General features: G+C 52.2%; 1 protein-coding gene across 12 annotated transcripts in view; it reads right to left on the minus strand.

Annotated features, from left to right (window-relative positions):
* The window catches only part of ZFAT (zinc finger and AT-hook domain containing), a 253,317-nt gene that overhangs the window by 191,073 nt on the left and 46,691 nt on the right, over positions 1–15,553 (minus strand). The gene's annotated exons all lie outside the window — the stretch shown is intronic.

Here is a 15,553-nt window from a genome sequence, read left to right on the forward strand (position 1 = left end):
CACGAGGAAACTTCCCTGAGAAGTACCGGCTCTCAGCCCACACTCGCCACCCAGTCTCCCAGCACTGTCCTTCCTTCAGGCACAAGCATGGAGACACTCGCTCCAGACCCAGCATTTCTGGAAGCCGAGGCAAATTAAACCACCAGGCTCCATGGACACGCTCACTTTTATTTTCAGGACTCCACCTGGCTGTGGACTTGGGAGGGTCAAGTCAACCTTGGCCTGACTTCAAAGCCTGTCTCTTCAGTTTCTCTGCCTGCTTCCTAGTTACCCTCTCCTCACTCTGGTTAAGTATTCATGTCAAACACTGCTCTTCTGAAAACAGAATTTCTATCTCTAATAGCAAGTTCAACAATAATTTTCTACCACTTAATAAAACATTCTCTTTGTAAGCTGACTTCTTCTCGTTCTCCTCCTTTTTCCAGATTTTCTCCGTGTCTGTGCTTCTTAAACAAAACATCATTTATGCGCAAAAGAAATAAGTAGTTCCTTGGAATTATCAAAGGACTACAGAATGTATTTGTTCTTTACGAGCCAACAGTTCACTCCACAGATAATTATGGAGAGCCGCGCGCTGTCCTAGGCATTTGGGACACTGTGTGTACGGAACAGAGAAAGACCCCTGCCTCCTGGAGTTTACGGCTAGTGGGGACATTCAGGATATTGAAGACTTGACAAATAGGTAGATCACAGAGTAAGCTAGAAGGCAATCAGGCACGCGGGAGCCGGGCAGGTCCACAGCGTGGAGTCTAGTGAGCTAGTTCTGATCTAACAAACACAACTCACACAACCATTTCCTACCAGTGAGGACGGTCACTGTGACAGGGCTCATTTATTTACTTGTCCGCCCACCCCTCCCCAGGGATCTAAGCACAATGAGCACGGCAGGATTTAGCCCATTGTGCAGGAAGCCTATCAGTGCCTGACACGCTGCAGGGACTCGATAAAGTGGAGAGAGGGCAGGGCCTCACGCTTCACAAGGCAGCAGAGTCGGCCATTTGTTAAGCAGAGAACAACAGAGGGCCCCTTGGGTGCCTGGCCCTGTGCCAGGCTCCGGGGACCCGAGAAGAACCAGGCCCGTTCCTACCCGCAGAGAGCTCCGAGGCTCACCCACTCGACAGATGAGCCAACACTGACCAGCGCCCCCGCCCTCAGCATGCTACATTGTCATCACCGCCTTTGGTCCTCGGCCCCTCATGAAGCTGCTGGGTCCCTAAGCCCATTATAAAGACAAGGCTCGGGGTGCCTGGCTGGCTCAGTCGGTTGAGCGTCCGACTTCAGCTCAGGTCATGATCTCGCAGTCTGTGAGTTCGAGCCCCGCATCGGGCTCTGTGCTGACAGCTCAGAGCCTGGAGCCTGCTTTGGATTCTGTGTCTCCTTCTCTCTCTGTCCCTCCCCTGCTCATGCTCTGTCTCTCTCTGTCTCAAAAATTAAAAAAAAAAAAACAAAACAAACAAAAAACATTAAAAAGAATTAAAAATAACAAAGACAAGGCTCAGTGAGGGGGAGAGGTGACAGGACCAAGAGACCCTCTCCCCCATTAGGAGGCAAACCCAGTATCATCCCTGAGTCTGTGTGCAACAGAGTGAGGCCTTCTCCCTGCCCTCTCCCACCCCTGATAGAGCACATGGACAGAAAGCAACCAAACAGCCGGGCCCCACGGTGGCCAATGTTGTCTTCAGATGGCCGTGAGGACACACGGGCCTGGCCCTCTCTCTGCTCTCTCCTTGGGGAAAGTGCTTGGCTTACAGACGCTCACGGACCACGGCACCCAAACACCGCCCTTAAACAACCTCTTTCCCCCCAGCCCATTTCCCTCTAATGGGGGCCTGGCGCATCTGTGCGGAAGGCTAAGGGGGAAAATAAAGGCTGGCACTTGCTCAGTGTGCCCTCGGTCGAGCCCCCATCAGCGGTTCAGAGGCCTTGTGCTCCCCATCACGTCCCACGCCCCCCGCCAATCTGCCGGCCACACTAAGGCACACGGCGCAGTCAGCCGCACAGCTGGAGACCCTAGCACAACAGACGGCCGGGCCAGCCTCTGCACCCGGGGCCCGGCATCGAAGATCCCATCCCAGCTCGTGGGGGGCATGCCCAGCTCCTCCACTCTGCAGCCAAGCTCCTCGTTGGGAAAAGGCCATTCTTGGTAAGCGAGGAAGGCAAGAGTTTCAGCACTGCTCGCACAGGTAAAGGTCTGTCTCCCCTGCACTGAGACAGACTGAAGTCTCTTACAGCAAACAAGGCGCTAACATGGCTCTTCTGAGACAGAGACGCTCAGGGAAGCCCAGCTGCCAGCAGGGCGCCCAGCCTGACACCAATGGGTAATCTGGGATCGTTTACTCACCCTTGTTTCAGGGAATGCCCAGCTCACCCCCTGGGCCTCCGCAGGGTGCCTGACAAGGAATGGCTGGAAAATCGATGTCTCTTAATAAATAGCATCCAGTGTGGGAAATAAAGACACTGATTGGGGGCTGGGGGAAGGAAGTACCCAGGTTACACCCCAAGCTTCCTGATGCTGCTTTTAAGGTGAACCACCTTCCAAACGGCCTGCTTTGTACACAGGTGTTAATTACACAATTCACCATAAGGTCGTATTTTATCTTCAAATTGCACAAGATGTCTAAAATATCTTCACCGAGCTGTTTCAGAAAACACTCTTGATCTAACAGAAAACAGGATGTAATTTTAGTGAGATCGATAGCTGAAATCTGCCCGAGGTGCGTAAAAGGCAGACTGCACTGGCTCCCATCAAACCCCAGCGGGTCTTGGGGGGAGGCCAGCCAGGCCGCAGGAGGAAAGGTCAGCATTGACCCCATCGGCAGCACTGGGGCTCGGACGGAAACATCTCACGGTGGTCTGTGTCTGTCTGGTAGTTTTCCTCCGGTCAACAATCTGGAGAGACAGAGAAACTCCACCGGTACTTAGATAAGACCACCCACCTCATCTCCCGCGTGGTACTTTACAGTGTGCAAAGCACTTTCCTGAGCATTAACTTAACGAGCACCTGTAACTCGACTGCACCGTGTGCCCCTGTAGCCAATCTTTTTATGTTTCGCTTTTTGCTCCAAGGCTCTAATGACCGTGCTCTTCCGGAACATGAGGCCCTCAGTTGAGGGGCCCCTGTCCGTCAAATTCACACCACGCTGTGTAGACATTCACTGTCTGAATCCCAGCATGACTCTCACTGCAGCAGGAAGGCGCTCATCAAGGGTGTCGAGCGGCAGAACCACTGTCAGGTGAATTATTTAAGCAATTTCAACGTAAACAGTCGGCAAAGGGGCGTGATGTCTCTGGCTGAAACGGGTGGGGTCCCCCTCGCCACCTCCCACACCAGCGCCCCCACCTGTCCACCCTGAGCCGCTAGCACCTCTGCAGGGCCCTGAAAACACCTTGAAAACGAGCGGATGAGGACGCACGCGGAAGGGCTGTGCCAAGTACCACTTCGACGACGGCCGTTGCCCTGAGTGGCCAGGGCGGAGGGCGCGGGGCGTGAGCAACACTCTTTCGGCTGCATTGGTCGGGAGCTCTCTAAACTTACGGTCTGTGCGTGCAAAGCGAATCACTGTTCAAGCAAGGGAAAGGCTGCACAGTGAAGCACGCACAGCCGTCCCTCGGGCTGCACGTGCTGCCGTGGGGCTGGTGCCCGTGCGTATACCCACCCCCGGTCTGGGGCCGGGACGCCCGGTCCCCGTGGTTCCGTTGGGTCTGTGCTAACACAAGAGAGCTGCAGCGGGAGCGTGCCTCACCTGCCCCCCGGCCCAGTGTGCCCTGTCAAGTCACTGACGTTCCGGGAACTATAACTTCTAATTTCCTGACATCTGTGCCTTATAGCTCTTCAACCCCAGCACATTGGCGTAATTCTTTATATTTCATTTCCTTTTGAAAAGACTGTGTTTAAAAGAGCTATGGCACAGTGCAAGGTGGAATGCGAAACCTAATGTGGAAGCAGATGTTCCCAGAAGGGTGGGCACGCCCACAGTGCTGAGACCCACCCCCCCACGGCAGGGCCTGGTGCCCTCGCACGCAGGGGGGCGCTCTGACTACAAACCTGAGGCAGGGAGCAGACACCCAGCATGGGTCCCATTTTAAGAGTAATGAGTGGGGTGCCTAGGTGGCTCAGTCGGTTTAGGGTCCAACTCTCGATTTTGGCTCAAGTCATGACCTCATAGTTCGTGAGATCTCATCAAGCTCTGTGCAGAGCCTGCTTGGGATTCTCTCTCTGCCTCTCTCTCTCTCTCCCTCTCTCTGTCCCTTCCCCCATTCACTATCTCAAAAACAAACTTAAAAAAAAAAAAGGGGTAATGGGCAAAAGTCCAGTGTCCTCAGTGTTCTAGAAAGTTCCCATTTGCCCCTCCGGGCCCACCCTCTGTCCTTCACCCAGGGGGTCCACTGCCCTCTGGCTTCCCGCTGGGTTTGGCCAATGGAGGAGGCAATGGCAGGAGATCTGGGCTCCCTCCTGGTCACCAGCTTGTCTGAGGTTGCTTCCTCGGCCACAGACTGGCCTTGGAGTTCAGGGGCCACTCTCCCCCTCTGTCTCTATACCTGGGGCGTAAACAGCACCCCACTACCGCGCTATCCACAGTCTCCCCCATGACCACACTTTGATGGGGAATCCCTTTACTAAACCCTCAGGTTGCCAGTTCAAGTGTGGCACCTGCTTCCTGGCCATGTCCCACCAGCTCCCCGCAGAGATCCTTTCAGTCACCCTAGATGGCTCCTCTTTCTGGCCCCATGTCACCTTCATGTCAGCATGAGCCACACTCCTCAGACCCAAGAACAATAGCCTCTATCCCAGCTTCATCTCATTTCGTCTCCCTGCCTCACCTATCATCGCTGACCCGTCCTCCTCTCCCTTAGAAGTGGCCTTCCTCAGGAACTTCCGCCCAGTCCCCTGATGACCGTCTACTTGTGCCCTCATAGGCTGATGGCCCCAGGGCTAGGGCTCCAGCCCAGCCCTCCTGCCGGCTCCACGGCCAGGTAGATAACATCCCCTTGGACACCCACAGTCTGCCAAACTCAACGGGTGACCACAAGGAACCTGTCCTCTCTCCCCCAAACCTGCTTCTCCCTGGGGTTCTCAGGTTGGCAGGGCCCGTCCTCCACTCTAGCACCCAAGCCAAGACCCAGGCCACCGCCCACTCACTCCCTCTTGCCTCTCGCCCCGTCCAACCTCTACCGAGCCCTGGGAATCCCATTTCCGCCGGAGCTCTGGACTCTGTACCCTTCTTGCCACTCCCACGGCCACTGCTGAATCTGGATACTATAGACCCTCATCGGGACTCCCCCACACCCTCTCCCACTGACTCCTCTGAGCTCCCTCCAGACCCCGTGTGACCTCGGTGGGTGCTCCTCCCGCGTACCTCCAAGGGCCGGTCTGGTTCTCCGCCCGCACCACCGAACTCTGAGCGACTTTCCTGCGCGAACGCTGTTCTCTCGCCATCGCATCACCGGCAACAACCACACGCCTGGTACGTAGATAGCGGTGACTGCCGCTTCCACTGGATCAATGAATGACCCACAGCAGAGCTGCAAAAACACTCCCGTTCTTCCCAGCCCCTAAGGCCACACGCCACACGCACCCCAAACTCTGATGAGCTTCTCTGACCTTACGAAGAGAAACTAAGCCCCTCTGATACAAGATCTCCTTGCTCGCCATCCCCTCCTGTCCCAGAGGGGTTCCTTTGGGAGGGATGCTGTTCCTTTCCCCAAGTCCACACTCTCAGCTGTAGGATCCGTGTCTGTGTTCGTATCCCTCAATTCCCCACAGGCCCTCACAGCGCCCCCTGTGTGGTAACACTCACACCAGGCAGGTTGACTTGGCAAAGGGCAGATGAAGAGTTAAGCGTGCTCGCAATCACACATTTGAAGAAATTAGCTCATAGGCACTCATGTATAATTAACACCGCACTAATATTCCAAAGTACCTGTTCTAAATTGCCCAAGAACTAATTAAATCTCAGAACACACCAGAGAGTAAGTGTTATCAGCCACATTAATAAAAAGCTCAGAACAGTCGTCAGAACAGCAGACTGATAAGGGATTATATTCTGGGACTCTGGCACCAATTCGCTCCACGCTGCTAAGACAGCAGTTTAAGGAACTTATTAGCCCACGACAATTCCATCGGACCTGCTGAATACGCATCACTCTCGCTTCTGTGCTTCCCCTCAGGCTTTCTCACATCTTCCCGGCTGCCTGGCTCCGGAGGAAAGCCAGGCAGGCACATGCTTCCAGCAGCGGCCCCGTGCAGTGACAGCCGTGAGAAGAAGCACAGGAAGGGCAGGAGGCCTCTGTCTTCCCCGTGACCCCGGTTCCTGCTATGTTACCGCACCTGCAGGCTTGTGCTGGAGCCACAGGAAAGGAAATGCCTGTCTCACCTCCTCTCCGCACACATAAACACCAGGTCATCCTCAGACATGGAGCTCATGGCCCCCTCCTCAGGAAGCCCTCCAGGATGTACACCACAGACATGTGGTCCTGCCCTGCCCTGCCTCTGCTTTAGCCAGAAGCACCAGACTCAGCCCCCTGCTTTAGCCAGAAGCACCAAGCCCAGCCCCCTGCTTTAGCCAGAAGCACCGGGCCCAGCCCCCTGCTTTAGCCAGAAGCACCGGGCCCAGCCCCCTGCTTTAGCCAGAAGCACCGGGCCCAGCCCCCTGCTTTAGCCAGAAGCACCGGGCCCAGCCCCCTGCTTTAGCCAGAAGCACCGGGCCCAGCCCCTGCTTTAGCCAGAAGCACCAGGCCCAGCAGTAAGTCTGGCCACCCATCCCAGGATTTCTCAGCCATCGGGGGTTTTCCCGGGAGAGACCGAGCTCCTGTTCATACGGGGTCACAAGGCACAGGAGCTCCTTGTCTTGCGAAAAAGCATTAAGTAGCAGGAAAGCCCAGGTGCCACAGCCTCCATCACACCCTCTCAAGTCCCTCCACGCCAGGATGCAGTCAGTGGGCAGCCCACCGAACTTCACACATAAAGACACAGTGGGCTGTGCCCTTGGCCCTGACACAGGAGAACCGGCTTCCCCAGCACAGTCACTCGCAGCCAGCACGGCCCCAGGAGGCCGCCAAGATGCTGAACAAGAACGCCTTCCTTCAAAAGTCCCGGCATAACATCCCACTTAGGTGGGATTGTTTGTTCCTCCTCTGCTCTCTCCTCCCACTGCAAGAAAAGGCACTGAGCACCCCTGGTTTGCCCGAGAGACACAGCAAGTCAGGAGGAGGGATTGCGGGGTACCTGGCGTCAGCCCTACTTGTGTCTCACACCTGGAGACTTCATTCCCACAGGACTGGAGGTCTGAATTCAGGTGACTCTGGGCCAGGGCAGGGTGGCGAGTCGGAGGGCCAGCATCCCAGGAGATAGCTTGATCCACATGACCAGAGCTTGAGGTCAGAAGTCTAAGGGATTCAGGTAATCACCAGCTGGCCTTGGACGACTCCCTCCAGGTGGCAAAGCCTCTTTTTCTTCATCTGCAGTGAGATGGTTGCCCTACCCTGGTGTCCAGCAGGAGGATTAGAACAGATGCTCAGGGCCCTGGCAGCGGCTGGGCGCGGCAAGACGAGGCACCTCCGTGGAGCCCAGACGGGGCCAGTGAGCATCACGGGCCCGCTGACCTGGGTGTGTCTGCTGCTGACCCGTGGAAGCTCTGGACTAGCTCGCCTCTGGAAATTCTGCGAGCATGTAAACACGCATCTGTAGAATTTCCCAGCCTGATTCACACTCATTGCTGGGGCCCGACAGAGCTCCCCATGGGCTCCCAGCTATAGGTCTCGTGCTTTCTTCCTCCCCTAAAGCAGTCTGATCACCTACCCTGTTATCACCCATCTGAACTTCATTTAAAAGCTACCAGAAGCTACCAGAGTAATGAAGGTCACGCACAGGTATTTTCACTGAGCAGCTGTTTACCAGCTGCTGACCCTGACGAGAGAGAGCTGGCGGGCTCAGGGGGTGGAGGGGGCTCCCTAAGAAGAAAACGGCGCCTGCACCAAAGGAGCCAGGAGACAAGTAGGCACAAGTGTGCACAGCAGTGGTCCAGATGCAGCATCTAGTCTCAGGGTAGGGGGGAGACCACTACTCGCAGGGACAGGGAGGCCACAGAGGGATGCTCAACAAGAAAGCAATGGGTCACCTTTGCGCTGGACACTGCTCTGTGGAGAGGCGGGGTTAGGGGGCCAGTGGAGATGTGGAGCCACCGATCCAAAGGCTGTGGCTGACAGTACCTGGGAGGTCCCACTGGCACCTGACTCCGAAGATCTAGAACAGCGCTTGGATCAGGGTGGGAAGGGAACCCCAAACCCCACAGGGGCAGATTTGAGTCTGTGCCTGCCCCCCATCTTCTCCCCACACCCTCCCCACCTTCCCTCCAGCCCAACTTTTCTCCAGACTGTTTCTTGTTTCATGACTGTAAACACAGTGCCTTATTTTGTTAATAATAAGATAATGATGAGTAACTTAAACAGCACATTTCTCCTGTTAAGAAAGAAAGAGAGAGAGAAATAAGAAAGAAAGAAAGAAAGAAAGAAAGAAAGAAAGAAAGAAAGAAAGAAAGAAAAAAAGAAAGAAAGAGAAAAAGAAAGACAAAGAGGAAGCTAGACCTGGGGCAGGGAGGAAGGTCAGGAAGGAGACTGGGGGCCCCAGGGTGGCTCGGGGGGGGGGGGGGGGGGGTGGGGGAAGAGGGGCGCACAAAAGCCAGCAAGGCTCAATGACAGTGCAGTCTGGGGTGAGATCAGAGGAGGAATTAAGGGCAACTCAGGTTTCTAGCTCAGAAGACTGGGAAGCACCAGCAAGTGAGCGGTAACTTTCCCAGGCAACCATCAAATATAGGTGAGAAAAATGAGAGATGAAACCCAAAGTGTAAAGAACACAGAGTCCAGAAATGACCATTAGCAGGTGCGCTGGCCAGGCAGCCAGCAGCACGTACTGGGGCCGATCCAGGTCACCTGGCCCACACCACGTAGAAACGTACATAGAAGTTAGAAAAACTAACTTTGAGTTCCCTGCTCATTAGAGACTTTGTAGTTCCTGTTTGTGCTCTAAAGGATCCGTGCATTTACTGAGCACTTCGTGTGTACCAGGCACTGTTCTGAACACTGGAGACAGAGTAATGAAATGACATACCCACACGACGTACGTAACATGGTCTTCCTTGTGCCAAATCCGTAAAGGAGCAGAGTTTGGCTCTAGATTTTGGCAAAGAAAGGACAGTGATGAGTGATTCTATGCCATGTGCAGGGCACCAGGCCCTGGGACAGCACGAGATCCTGTCTGCTGAGCTATCAGCACGTGGGGATACAAACACACATACGACACTCCTAACACGAGGAGACCCGCATGGCACGGGGTGAGCAGCCTGGGCTGCCGGGAGGCATTGGCTGAGGACAAGGACGGGCACGCTGAGCCAGCCTGAGACAGCAGTGAGGCCAGGAGCTGCAGGAGGGTGGGCATCTGCTGGCACACGAACACCAGACGGCCCTGGCGTCCCGGAGAAGGGATGGGTGTGCAAAGGCAGAGGGATGGGCAAGCGCCTGGGGCCAGAGGCGAGTGTGGCTACTCAGAGGGCGGAGGGGAGGGGGCCATTCCACAGGCAAAGGGAACAACGTACAAGAGACAAGTGTGCAGGGTACTGGCACCGCCAGAAGTCTGTTACAGAGTCATACACGGGCAACATGGGAAGGGGTCGGGGCGGGGGGGCAGCTGTCAGGCTGTGCAGAAACAACCCAGCAGGCTCATGAGGAGCTCGGACTGTCTGAACAGCAGCAGGGAGAGCTAGCCGGTCCTCAGGGGACAGATGCGAGCAGCGTGCACTTGGCCCCAGCGGCAGGGAGAGCCAGAGTGCACGCACCCAGGGCGTGTCTCAAACAATCCACTGAAATCCGGGGAGAACATGGGAGAACTCCTCTTTCCCTTTCTTACCGCATCCTTGCGAATTTTATATTTTACGTGTGTTTTACAACAACCATAAACACGTTCTTACAGCAAATGGGGATTTGAGCAAAATGCCTGGGCTCCCAGCCCAGGCCCACCACTTACTACGGGGTAACACTGGGGAGGGTGCTTGTCTCAGTTTCCGAATCTGTGAAACGGGGACAAAATCAGTAAGTACCTCATGGGGTTTTTAATGAAGAGGAAATCAATTAACATTTCTAAGACACTCAGTACAGTGGTGGGCCTATAGAAAGGATGCTGTAGTTGGTTTTTAAATTTTAAAAATGCAATTTATTGGTAAAAAATGAACATTTATCAGGGACGTGTATGCAAATCACTGGTCGACACAGAGCGTGGATGGGAATAGGGCGCGGACCAGAGCCATCAAAGAGTCTGTGGAGGGAATGATGGGGCCTGACCCACAGGAACGTCAGCCGGATAGAAAGGAGGATAGGAGAAATATCTCACAGGAAAAGTCAACTGACCATGACAAATGACCAATGTGAGAGGTGACATCTGGATGGTGGGGCCAGTCACCAAGTCAGAATATGGGGGGGGGGGGCATTTATAAGGAGCTAGTCAGTGAGCTCAGCACCAAACAAGCCCACAGCGCAAGCCGCCTGTGGGTCACCCGAACGGGTCTGGAGCCCAGGAGGGGGTGGGGGCAAGGAGGGCGTCTGCAGGTCACAGAGCACAGCTCGGGGTGAGTCCAAGGAAGTGGATGGGAGCCATGCAGCAGTCACTAGTGACAGTCATCAAACACCTCCGGCTCTCCCCCACCCCAGGCACTTTCTGGCCCCTTGAAGTCGGTGGGGCCACGACTTCAACGAAGTCAGCTCTGGCCAACGAAATGCACAGGCAGAAATGACAGGTGTCACTTCGAGGCTGACACGAAACCACGCAGGGCTCTCCTCCCCTCCTGCACAGTGACCAGCCACGTTCGGGGCGGGGGGCTGCTCTCTCCGTCCAGGACCCCGAGCGAGCAGAGCCTCTGAGGACCGGCAGCAGGTATGGAGTCCGAAGGAGAATGCGAGCTTGCTTCCGTTAGGCCACTGCAGTTTGGGAGAGGCCTGTTGTAAGGGTGTGGCCTGGCCTCCGCTGACTGACAGACTTGGGGACAGTGACGGGGTTGGGGGGGTGACGTGATGAGAGGAGGAACAGGAGCTCACCGAGCAGCCGGGCAGGAGCAGCTGGTGAGAAGCGGGGGAGTTGGGAGCACAAGGTGTCACCGCGAGGGAATATTCACAGTGCGAGGACACACGCCCACACTTCCCAGCAGGCCGAAGGCTGGGTGTGCCTGGAGACGTGACCTCCAGGCTTCCAGCCACCTGACCGGTGCACGGGTGAAACCAGGGTTTACAGGCAGCAAGAGGAACCAGCCGTTACCATTACTCAGCTTTCCATGGAGAAAAATGTTCCATTCGAGAGACTGACGCTGCTCCGCCTTGCCTCCTGCAAAGTTTCAAACACAACTCACCCAAAACCGTTTTCAGTCAGAGCAGCCATTACCGACTCAGCCGTTTTGCTAACACAAATGCAGTAGAAGGCACTTGAAGCATTGTTACAGAAAATCTCCATGAAGATTACAGGGGCATCTTAGGGAATATCTTAAAATAAATGCCTTGTCTTCTCTAGGACAGATTTAACAAGAGTTAAGAGCCCATTTCTGCAACTCTCCTTGCAGAAAATGACCCCAGAAATAACAAGCTAAGGCAGGTTCAGAAGTCACTTTTATAAAGTTGACATATTGATTTCTGTAGGCCGCAAACTGTTTTTCAAAAACACCAGCTGCTCCACATAATGGCATTAAAAAAAAAAAAAATCTCTTTTCCTGGTTTCTTTTACTATTCGTATGCAGAATAAAATAAACAAACGTTGAATACACATCAAAAGTATTATTTTAACCTGCCGTGGTTCAGCGAAGGGAAGGGCTTGTTTTGTTTTCTTGTGATTGTTGTAGCAAGCTAAAGAGTCAAGGTCAGCTGTTTGAAATGTCACTAATATGCTCTTTGCAGACCGTGTATTAAAACAATTATGCAAGAATTTTCCAAATTGTAACGTTGTGCTTGGCAAACTAGGATCCGGAGCAGTCACACGGACACATGGACGGCAGCCACAAGCCAGTTGGACAGAAGGTCATTTCTGCATATTTCAGCGGCTTCGACAGGGGCCAGAAAGGGAAAGACTCCCAGAACTTCTACCTTTCCGTCTGGTATTTGTTAAAGTCCTTTTAGGTCATTCAAATCAATGGAACACGAGTCCGGTTTCTCTACGGCTATTACTGGAGGCCGCTGATAATCTTATTAGAAAGGACTGCTCAAGTCTGCCATTGTAGGAGACATGGCTGAACGAATTACAGAGCAGAAGATAAACATGAACCTCGCAGGGTGGAGCCTTCATTTCTTATAAGGTTAGAGATAAAGCTCACAAAGGTACACTGAAATGAATAAAATCTGCATCCATGGAGTGGAAATGAGACCGGTTTTAAGGGTTTTAAGACACGGCCGTGGCACAGCAGGCTGGCCAACGGGTGAGGATCAGGAGGTGTGGGATGGGACCCCAACCCTACCTCGGACGAGGCATCAGGGCTCGTCCTCGGATCAGGGCTCCGCCTGATCATCATCACTTCTGGACTCAACTTCCTCACCTATAAAATTATGAAAGTGAGGCTGAAGAGGGGGTTTTCCAAGCCAATCTTAAGCAGTCACATACCATGTGATTCAACTGATAGAAGATCCTCAAATGACCAAATTACAGAGCTGGAGGACAGACCTGTGGTTGCCCAGGGTGGGGGTGGGTTGACATGTCTACCCCTGTGACACGTGACACAGAACTACCCACACACGTCATCTCACTGTCCACGTCCCCATTCTGATGTCATGCGTCAACCTCTACACAATCCTTAGGAGAAACAGGGTCAAGGGCACGAGACTTCTCTAGACAATCTTGGCAACTTCCTATACATGCGCAATTATTTTCAAAATACGAAGTTTTACTCTTTTAAAGTATTTCTTAGACTTTGCACCGGACCCTTATTATTTCCTCTGTGGACCCTTTGATGTGAAATAGCTTATCTACCAAACTGCATTTATTAAGCATAATTCTTTTGCCCATGTTTAGTGATCAAATATATAACTGTCTTACTTTAAACTTTTTACAAAAATACAATTTCCAGATGGATCAAAGACACAGGTAACCAATACAACCGTACAAAAATAACAGAGGACTACATAGGAGCACGTTTTTTATTATTTGGGGGTAGAGGTAAGTGTTCTAAGCCATGAAGAAAAGGGCAAGAAATTTAAAAGGAACATGTAGTGACAATACAGACATTTAAAACTCCAGCAAATCGGGGCGCCTGGGTGGCTCAGCCGGTTGAGCAGCCGACTTCGGCTCAGGTCACGATCTCGCGGTCCGTGAGTTCGAGCCCCGAGTCGGGCTCTGTGCTGACAGCTCAGAGCCTGGAGCCTGTTTCAGATTCTGTGTCTCCCTCTCTCTGACCCTCCCCCGTTCATGCTCTGTCTCTCTCTGTCTCAAAAATAAACAAACATTAAAAAAAAAAAAAATTAAAAAAAAAATAAAAAAAAAAAATAAAAAATAAAACTCCAGCAAAGTGCGAAAGAAAACAAAGCAAGGCTACAAACGACAAGACAATGATGAACGTGGAAAATACCCTCGGCACATATGTGTCGGGGAAGTAACTGACAGATGCTGTCTACGGGGCGGCTTGGCAACAGGCATATGTGTCAAAAGGTAAACTACGCCCTTATTAGCCGAGCAATTACGTTACTGGTATCCATCTAAGATCATAATAGCGTAAGTGCAAATAATAAAATTAATATGCATGCTCAAGACCACTCACCTGTGGACTGTCACTGTTATTGTTTAAGTAGGCTTCAAGCCTGGTGCAGAGTTCAGGGCAGGGCCTGAACTCACAACCCTGAGATCAAGATTTGGGCTGAAATCGAAAATCAGTCAGATGCCTGGGGCACCTGGGTGGCTCTGTCAGCTAAGCGTCCACCTCCTGATTTTGGCTCAGGTCTTGATCTCAGGGTCTTAAGCTCGAGCCCTGTGTCGAGCTGTGAGCTGACAGCATGGAGCCTGCTTGGGATTGTCTCTCTCCCTCTCTCTCTGCCCCTTCCCCATGAGCACTCGCTCTGAATAAATAAACAAACATTAAAAAAAAACAAAAACAAACATTAAAAAAAAAAGAGTTGGTTGGACACTTCACTGACTCAGACGCCCTGAGTAGTGGTTTTCTTTTTTGTAATCAGGGAGAAAAATGAAAAGCAATCTTGGATGTCAATCAACTGGAAACCGATGAAGGAAAATATATGGCCCACACATACGATGAAATGCTGGGTGTCCTTTAAAAATGACAAAAATGCGCATTTACTGAGTAGTTTGGTCAGGAAGCATAGCACAGCTGCCACACCGCGGTGGGTTCAGAACCCAGACCCACCACATACAGGCTGTGTGATCTAAGCAAACTCCTGAACCTCTCTGTGCCTCAGTATCCTCTCCTATAAAATGAGAGTAACAATAATGCCTACTTCTTAAGGCTGCTATGAGAATTAGAGGAGCTAGCAGCAGTAAACACGGAGCATCCAGAAAGTGCTACGAAACAGCTTGTTAAACAAAAAAATATTAACATGGAAAATGTTATCGGCTATATTGGTGAGTAAAAAAAGAAATCACAGAACATGATACATGACCCCATTTCTAAAAAACATATGTGTACACAGAACGGAGAAGGATCTTCCTTCTCTTTCTTACACGGTATAGTAGTCAATACACCTAGGCAGTGAAATTCTGGATTATTGTTACTTTCCTCTTAGTACTTTCTGCATCATTTCAGGTATTTAAAAAGAAAAACAAGATAGGTACTGTGAAACACTTCTGGAACCTGAACTGGTGTGAGCTTTTGGTGGGGAGGGGGAATTCGGCAACATGTAATATACATCCTGACCCAGCAATTACACTTCTAGGAATTTATCCTATGAAAGTAACAACGTAAGTCCACAAATACACGTGTGTCCACGCACATATACACGCACGTACATACATATATGCCTGCACACAGAAGTATTTATGAAAGCAATATTTACAACAGCAAAAGACTGGCAACGACCCTAAATTTGCTCAGCTGACAACAATACGACACAGAAAAACAATGCTGTAGAGCTCCATGGAAAGATCTTTTTGCTAAGGGCCTTCAATGCCCAGGAGAGGACCTGGCACTTGACTCTGAAGGGGAGACACTGAAAAACTTTGTTTTAGGAAGAAAACCCTGAGGGCAATGCAGACAATCCACAGACCCGACTGAACTCCTCAGGCTGCATCCAAGTTAGATCCAGGTCTGACATCTGAAGGAAGCAGCAGCAGGAATGTTTTGCAAAGGAGAACCCTGAGTTCCGGCCGTAATCGCACAGAAAGCCCAGGGGTCTCTCAGGAGGAGGCTGGCGGGATAAATCATGTGAAGGCACAAAAACAAAGCAGGTCCTCAAGAAGACAGCACTGAATGACCCCAAAGATTCAAATTCTCGGGACTCGGGCAGGTACACACAGGGCTCTCTTAACGCTACAGCCGGCCCCACTCATTAAGAGGCAAGGGCCACGGGGAACGCAAAGTGGTGCGGC

The sequence above is a fragment of the Panthera leo genome, chromosome F2 (assembly GCF_018350215.1).
Source record: "Panthera leo isolate Ple1 chromosome F2, P.leo_Ple1_pat1.1, whole genome shotgun sequence".
NCBI lineage: Eukaryota > Metazoa > Chordata > Mammalia > Carnivora > Felidae > Panthera > Panthera leo.